Raw genomic sequence first — 8,008 nt, forward strand, 5'->3', positions numbered from 1 at the left:
GGCGCCGTCCCGGGCAGTCGCGCCTGGAGGGGCGGACGCAGCAGTCACGCGGCCTGGGGAGGCCCGACCGGGTCGCGCGGTCGGGGGCGGTTGGCCGCGGAGGGGCGGGGCCGGAGTTTCTCCTCAGCGGCCCGCACTTTCCGGAGCAGGATGTGGGCCGGCTTGGTGACGTCATGGGGTCTCCCAGCCCCGCCCCTCGCCAGGCCGACGGGGTGCAGGGAGCCACCGGGCGGAGGGGAGGATGGGGGACCCCAAGGGGGTTTCCTCAGCCGTGCAGAGAGGGAAGGGCTAAATCAGGGCGAAACTTGAAACTCATTAACTTTGAAAAACAACTTTGAAAAACCTGGAGCGGTGGGGGCGGGGCGGCGGCCGGGAGGGCATAGGGGGGACGGGTTCTAAACCCGGAGCCGAAGCCGCTGCTGCGTGGTGGCAGACAACCGGCGTCCTCCCGAAAGAGCCGGGAAAGCCGAGGCTACTCCGGAGGCCGCGCCACGGCCCGCGGGCGCTTCCCAGGGCCCGAGCTGCGCGCGCACTTGCCCGCCCCCGTCGCCTGCCTGACAGCCGGCTGACCCAGGAGAGTACTGCGGCGCGGGGAAAAGTGCGAGCTGCCACTTAGACCAGAGTTTGACCTGGGCTGCCAAAAAGCAAGAGGAAGAAGCGAGTGGAAAGATATGGAAAAGACGTCGACCCTGTTGTAGAAGGTGCTTTTTGAGATTACACCTCGAGAATGGTAGCAGTTTGGGATTCGCAGGTTCCACATGCACACCTAAAAAAGCAGCAAAAATCACTGCAGGCAGCTTAGGGGTGGGGAGAGGATAAAGTGAAACAAAAATTTTAATGGCAAAAAATAAAAATTTTTATAAAACCAAGCCGCTTTCGCCTTTTAAGGAATAAAAATGCTATACGCCCTTACACCCACTCAGACAGCTGGCCATCTGTGCAAACTTGTAGCGCTTTGTTCCCCTGGGCTTCCACAAAGCTGGCCAGGTCTTTCCAGCTAGGGTTGACCCCAAAATTCCCCTGAGGAAATCCTAGCGTTAGTTCAATTGAGCTAAGAAAAACTCAAAGCCCCGGAAAGGGAATGATTAAAAATGGAATACTCAGGAATGGCGAGTTTAAAGCCAAAAATAATGTCATACAAAAGGAAAAATGTGCCTACCCAAAAGTCAATTCGGTTATAGGGGGCAAATCCATCCAGCAGCAAATTTAACCTTTCAATTAAATAATGCAACTTTCAATTTTCAGTATGATATAATGATCTCTTAGAAAATGAAACGATAGGTTTGCAGTCACAAAAAGTAATCTAACTCCCTAACTGGGTTGTTTGAATAAAAATAAACACTCAATTAAATAGGAAAGTATAACTAATAATCTATCAGGAGGAATCTACCTTAGTAATAAATTGAGTTTGTGTCACATAGGAAGTCAAATATGCTAACTGCATGAATCCCTTTTTACTCTATAGCTGAGCACAACAGAAATAAGCGAACACAACATTTATCTAGGATCCAGCATTTTGCAGGCTTTTCGACCAAATATACCTGCAATTTTGAATTATAACAGATTAATTTTGTCATTCTAATTTGCTTTCTGGAGCAACAAACTAATATTAAACTTCTCTTTTCAAATCTACACAACACAAACTCTCCTAGTAAAGTCTTTTAATTCCCTGAATTTCATCGCCTAGGATTCTGACTTCCCAGATACCGAAATGCAAGGAAGACGCTGCTAGGTTTTTAAGTACTTGTTTGGGCTTGTTTGGGGCGAATTCAACACTGGTTCTCAACCTACGTCAAATGAACGGGGTGAGGTGGGGTGGATTCGTGGATCCGCAGGAAGGATGCGAAGGAAAGGTGCGGTTTGGGCTGCCAGAGGTCCTGGCACTCGGAGGGAGTGGATGACAGCTCTCTTCAACACAGACAGGATCCCGGCCACCTCGCCCGCCGGGCAGTGCGGACGCCGGCGCCCCGGGGAGCGTGGGTTGAAAGTCAGGTCACCGCCAGGCTCTATGCTCAGTCCTCGCTGAGCAGTTTGAGGAGCGCCCACGTCCACGCGCGTCGCGCCCCCGCACTAGTTCCGACGCCCGGCTCCCCTTAGCTCGGTCGGTACCGCGATCGCGGCCACCAGCACCACGCGCAGATCCCAGAGTTTCCTCCGGCCGCCGCAGCAGCAGCCGCCGCCGCCGCCGCCGCAGCCGCCGCCGGGTCACGGTCAAGGCGCCCGGCCCTCCTCCCGGCTGTCTGCGCGCTCCGGGCTTTCCCTTGCACCGGCCGGATCCCCTTCCCTCCCCCTCTCCTGCCCCTCCCCCTCCGTCCTGCCCCTCCCCTCCCCCTCCTCGGGGCGACCCGGTGACAAAACCTTCCCAGCACGCTCTGCCAACTCTGCCCTTTACCCGGGCTCTTCCCCAGCCAGGTGCCAGACAAAAGAACCGAGAGAGAAGTGGGAAAAAAAAAAACTTACCCAACTGCATTGCCAAAGTCAGATCCAATTGCTTCCTGGGTTTTAACTTTTAATTTTAAAAACAACAAAAGCAGAAACCAAAAGCCTCCTAGGTTGGAAGTGGGCGTGAGAGGAAATGCTAGGGGGAGGCGCTTCATGCCCTGGGCCGCTTCTGCCCTTCCCGCCCCCACCCCCAGCCCGTCCCTGCCTGGGGCTTTGATGTTATCTGCACACCGCCCGCCTGCCTGGGTTTAGACCGTGGGCTCCGCGCCTGCCCGGGGTGACACGCGGACGTCCCTGCTCAGCTCGGAGCTGGGGAAGCAGGTGATCGGGCAAGGATCCCCACTCCTAACCCTGCGGTGAACAAGTGACATTTGTGCTCCCCTCTCTTACCTGGTCTGAAAGGTGAGCTCCACCTGTCAGTGATCTTGGGAAGACCCCTCCTCTGCTGTTTTAGTTAAACACCTGGAAGGAGGCCTCCGAAATTAAGAGTCACCCCCATTCGTAGTACAAACTTGTAAGGCCCTGTTAGTGGGTGTTTTCTGAAGCTTGGGTCGGATTTCTAAGTAAATGGTATTTACTGCTTGGGAAGAAAAGAGATGAGAATGTACCGCTGAAGACAATAAACTTTTTATAACACGTTACCATTGCACCCACACACCTTTCTGCTCACATTATGGAAAGCTTGTAATTGTTGATTTTACCTTGTTTATTTTGGCACGAGGGCAAGCGGGTTACATATTTATATGACCAGTCTCAGGACTATCACTAACAAAGTATTAACGAAAGATGCTTGAAACAAAAATAGGATAGTAATAAAAAATAAAAATAAAAACCCAGGACGGACGGTACTGTCCCCTAATCACTCTTGCTCCAAATCCATTTTACAACACCAGCCTGTGTACAGGCCTTACCCTCTGGGAATTTACAAATTAATAGAGACAGGATAAACACAGGGGAAAAAAAAAATACCTGGAGGGAAAAAGTACACAGAGAAGCTTATAAATAGAGCCAATTAAAGTTAGACAGAGTTATTTACACGATTGCTGAAAGGTTTCTGGTTGGGCAGATGACAGGAATATCAGAGAAAGTTCCCATCCTCGGGCTGAATCCACAGTGGGATCTGGAAGCCAAGTTCAGGCTGAGCGGTGATCTAAGAACAGGGAACAGCTTCAAGGTGAAAACAGATCCTCTGTGTGTTGGCATTCCTGCCTAGAGCGGAAAATACCAGCAAGTGGGACCCCAGGACACTTTTCAGGGTGAAGGGAAGCTTTTAGCTACTCGGTGCCAAGAGATACATGTGGGAAGTGGAGAAAGATGGGTTCTGTAGTAGAAATGAACTATGCAGATAAACAGGCCCTCTTGGAAAGGATGAACACTGATGCCTCCCTCGGTAGCCGTTTTGGGACGGCTCTTTGAGGAAAGGTATTGTCCCTGGTGAATTTAGGATAGACAGGGAAGCTGGCTACACATCACAGTGGGACTTGAACTTGTCCTGGTGGTGACACCAGTGGGCATAGTGACCAACAGCTGACTAAGCTCTGCTTTCTAATCGGACGGTCCTCCTCAGATGCCCCAACACACATGAAGAAACAGAAACTAAAATTATCTACCATTTCTAAACTGCCAGGCGAGATGCTACAATTCACAGAGCCAGTCAGTGGTGGGTCCATAACTGAAATCTGGAGGCAAGTCAGGTCCTTAAAGCTAAAGGCTTATCTTTTGTGGAACACAGGTTCTATTTTATTATATGCCACGTGTGTGGAGCAAAATAAAAAGGAATTTAGAAGTAGCTAGCTACATTATGAAAATGGAGATGTTGGGATATTTTGATGCTTCAGAGGAAGACAAGAAAATGTGCTTGAGTTTAGCTATGTTTAGTTTTAAGACGGTGATTTAATTCACATCTATGGCAATGTGAATAGTGTTAATCTTACAGAATATTATTAAAGAGAGCGCAATCTCCAGCTTCGTTTGAAAAACAATTCAGTGGTGAGGAAGGGGGTTTAGGGGGTTTATTTGGCACACTACCTGCTAAGTGCTGGGCAGAAGACCAGGTGTGACTGAACAAGTGATACCTGAAATTCTCTAAAGAATTCCTGATAACCAATGTCCGCCAGTAACATCCTGCAGAACACTAACAAGGGACAAACAGCATTCTACAAAGGTAACCCAAATATATCCCTGATCTACTGATACAGAAACAAGTGGCATCTCCTCTTAAAAGGGCACTAATCCTCTAGGATCAGGGCTCTACCTTGTGATCTCACTTAAAGCTTTATATTTTTTAATACTTAGGCTTGAACCCAAGGCCTTTTACTGCTAGTCATGTGTTCTACCAGTAGCCTGCAACCCCAGATCTTTTTACTTTATTTCTGAGACAGGGTCTCGCTGAATTAGCCAGTCCAGTCACAAAGTTGGGGTTCTCCTGCATCAGACTCCACCATAGTTGCTATTGCAGATTACAGATACATATCCCATGATTGGGACTTAATTGCTCAACAAAACATTTATTTCTGGAGACAGTCACATTGCGGGTTAAGGGTTAGGGCTTTGCCTATGCAGGAGGTCAGGACATGTGTCACTCTCCCACAGACACCAGTAGTCTAGTTTGTCTTTTTTTTTTTTTTTTTTTTTTTTTTTTTTTGCGGAACTGGGGATTGAACTCAGGCCCTTGCTCTTGCCAGGGAAGCACTTTTTCTACGGAGCCATCACCCCAGCCCACCAGTAGTCTTTCTACATAGAATTGGAAATGGAATTCATGTTAATCTAGAAAGCAAGCTTGTAAGGTACTTGGAAAAAACCAAAGGGATTCATTCTAGTCCTTTTTATGTCCAGGAAGAATTCCTCCTAAATAACTTTTGAAATATTGTGTACTTTGCTCTTCTAGTAAAAGTTCTCCAATCTCTTATGAAAAGTTATCTTTGGTATAGAGAGCTACTGTGCTGTGAATAAAGCCAGAGCTTGACTAGGAATAATTTTTTAAAAAGCAGAACTTGACTAGGGAACTCCCTGCCTAGTCCCCATATTTCTAGCTAGCTCTTGTTCCTAAATCCTTTTGCAGTTATGCCCTCCCACATTCTCACCAGGAATTGTGTTGCCTTTTGTTTACCGTCAATGTTCATTTGTGCATCAAAAAGAGACTTCTCTGCAGGCCTTTTGACAGAAGTTTTGTGACTTGAGTGTTTTGTGTGAACAAAGAAAAGGTGTATATGACTATAACATTTTTAAAAGCATGGCAGAGTAAGGGTTAAAAAGTGTGTTATAAGAAAGTTGTGTACAGGTGATCCTGTCTAATTCAACCTACATTCTTTGCCCTTTTTTTCTGGGTTGTTATAATTATTGAATTAGAGTGTGAAGAGCAAGCATATTCTTAGGAATGGAGAGGAAAAAACAAGTACTCAGAAATACTCCTACTGCCCTGAAGAGAACACACCCATGGGCTAGACTCCCACGCTAAGAAACTCTAGTTTCCTCAAGCCTCACCAAAGCCCAAACATACCAGTTTCCAACTTTGTAAATAAATTGCTGGGCGCTTAGACACATTTCCCAGGTGCCTGCTCATTGAATCAAAGTTTACAACAGAATTGTCTCTGGCAAACAACTCAAATCATCAGATTTTCCTTGCTCTAAAGTCTCTGTTGTACTATGTTGCACTGTTTTGTCTAATTTCCTATTCATACATGCCTGTGATTATAAACTTATGAACGTAACTTTGAATTTATTGCCATTTATATTGTGGTCATTCCCATTATGCTAAAGATGTCAATGGAGATTCATATAGAAGAACCCAAGACGCTGCAGTCAAAGTCCTACTTGGAAAAAGCTGAGATGACAATAGATGCAAGAGACCTTACAAACGCTAAGGAAAATGAGCATCCTATAAATTCACAAATAGAAGGAAGAAGCAGACACCTAGAAAGCAATCATCAGCCACTAGTATTAGCAATAATAGCTCATGGTAAGCTTAAACATGTTTCAAATCCTTTTTAATTTTCAGCTATTTTAATTTTTGCAAGATGAGGCGGAGCTTGATTCATGGCAGATAATTGAAAATGAAACAAGGGTTCTAAGAAGGCATCTGAGGAAGGCTCTCTGTGTGTGTGTGTGTGTGTGTGTGCGCGCGCGCGCATGTGCAGTGTCTGGTGCCTATCAGCCAGATGGCTGTCTAACGTAAAGACAGTCAGATATTATTTGTAAGATTGTTTTCTTGCTATTAATGGGTTACACACATGAGAGTTGGTAATTATGAAAAATATTGATGCAAGCAGAAAATCCTGGCACGGTCAGGGTATGTAGTGCTCAGAGCAAGAGTAGCAGGACACACACATTTGTCTTCGCGGGAGACTCCTGCAGCTGTCGTTCCCAACTGCTGTGGAACCTTCTGGTTGCAAAACTGCATGTCTCACATACTAACAAGAGAGTCAAAACAGTTCCCCTCCTGAGCTCTGGTCACAACAGTTTCGTAACCACGTTCTCTTAGAAAGTTCCATAGTCCACTCCTCCCCTAACAAAACAGAGTGAATTCCAGAAAACCAAATCAGACGTTGCTGAAATAGAGCTTCCTCTTCTATTTGTACACTTCATAAAGCACAGTTCTCATTGATTTGATTTGGAAGAGAGTAGTTGGCTGATGAATTTTCTTCCACAATCTTCCTTCCTTCTCTCTCTCTCTCTCTCTCTCTCTCTCTCTCTCTTTCTTTCTTGTCTGTTTTTTAGTTGAGGTTTTTTTTTTTTGGTTTCGGTGCTAAGGACTGAACCCAAGGCTTCCAGCTTGCTAGCCAGGCATTCTACTGCTGAGCTAGATCCCAGCCCCCGCAATCTTTTTCCTACTGTCCAATACCCACTTCTTTTGGTTATATCATTTTTTGGAGGAATTGATGATCCTGTGTGCATTTGACACAAACACATAAATTTTTCATTTAAGTCTCTAATGAGATTTCTTAAGAAATTTCTTATTTTGTTATTTTAAAAAAGCGTATTCCAACGCAATTACTATTCCAAAAAGTTTCCATACATAAGTTGTTTTATGACAGTAGCCTATGATTCCTTTCCCAAAAGGCCAACCTACTATTTTGCCATAAATCAGAAACAAAATGTTTATGTCTTCTCTCACAAATTCAAAGAAAGCCAGAGTAAGATTAGAGATACTTAAATGAGAAGTTCTGGGATGCTGCAGAAATATTAGCATATGTTGAACAATATGAATTTCCTGTTATTAAAATCTCCTTGAAGCTTGCTTGACTTTTTTCCAGGAGTCTAAATATATGGCAATATTGAGAATTATAATACAATATCAACCAGTTAGATAGCAGTTGACTCAAAAAAAATCATTCTGCTAGGTTAGACTAAAGGTTCAAGAAAGAGAGGACAGATGAAAGAAATAAAACAAAAGAAGAAAAAAGTTAGTTTTTATCATGGAAAAATTCCAACTCAGCTACAACTCACATAGTGATAAGAGATATGTGGTGGATTAACTAATGGTCAATTTATAACGCTCAGCTGAACTGGCGCTGGGTGTGGAAGGTCCACCTGAAGACTGTTGTCAGCACATGAGAAGAGAACTAGA

General features: G+C 45.4%; 1 protein-coding gene across 2 annotated transcripts in view; it reads right to left on the minus strand.

Annotated features, from left to right (window-relative positions):
• Positions 1–2,553, minus strand: part of Hivep1 (human immunodeficiency virus type I enhancer binding protein 1) — a 163,795-nt gene extending 161,242 nt beyond the window's left edge. For both annotated transcript variants that reach the window (XM_023712080.1, XM_023712078.1), the window contains exon 1: positions 2,461–2,553. The gene's annotated coding sequence lies outside the window, so the exon portion shown is untranslated. The remainder of the gene's footprint in view (positions 1–2,460) is intronic.
• Between the last annotated feature and the right edge of the window lie 5,455 nt (positions 2,554–8,008).

Source organism: Octodon degus, unplaced genomic scaffold (genome assembly GCF_000260255.1).
Source record: "Octodon degus isolate 3935 unplaced genomic scaffold, OctDeg1.0 scaffold00023, whole genome shotgun sequence".
Taxonomy (NCBI): Eukaryota; Metazoa; Chordata; class Mammalia; order Rodentia; family Octodontidae; genus Octodon; species Octodon degus.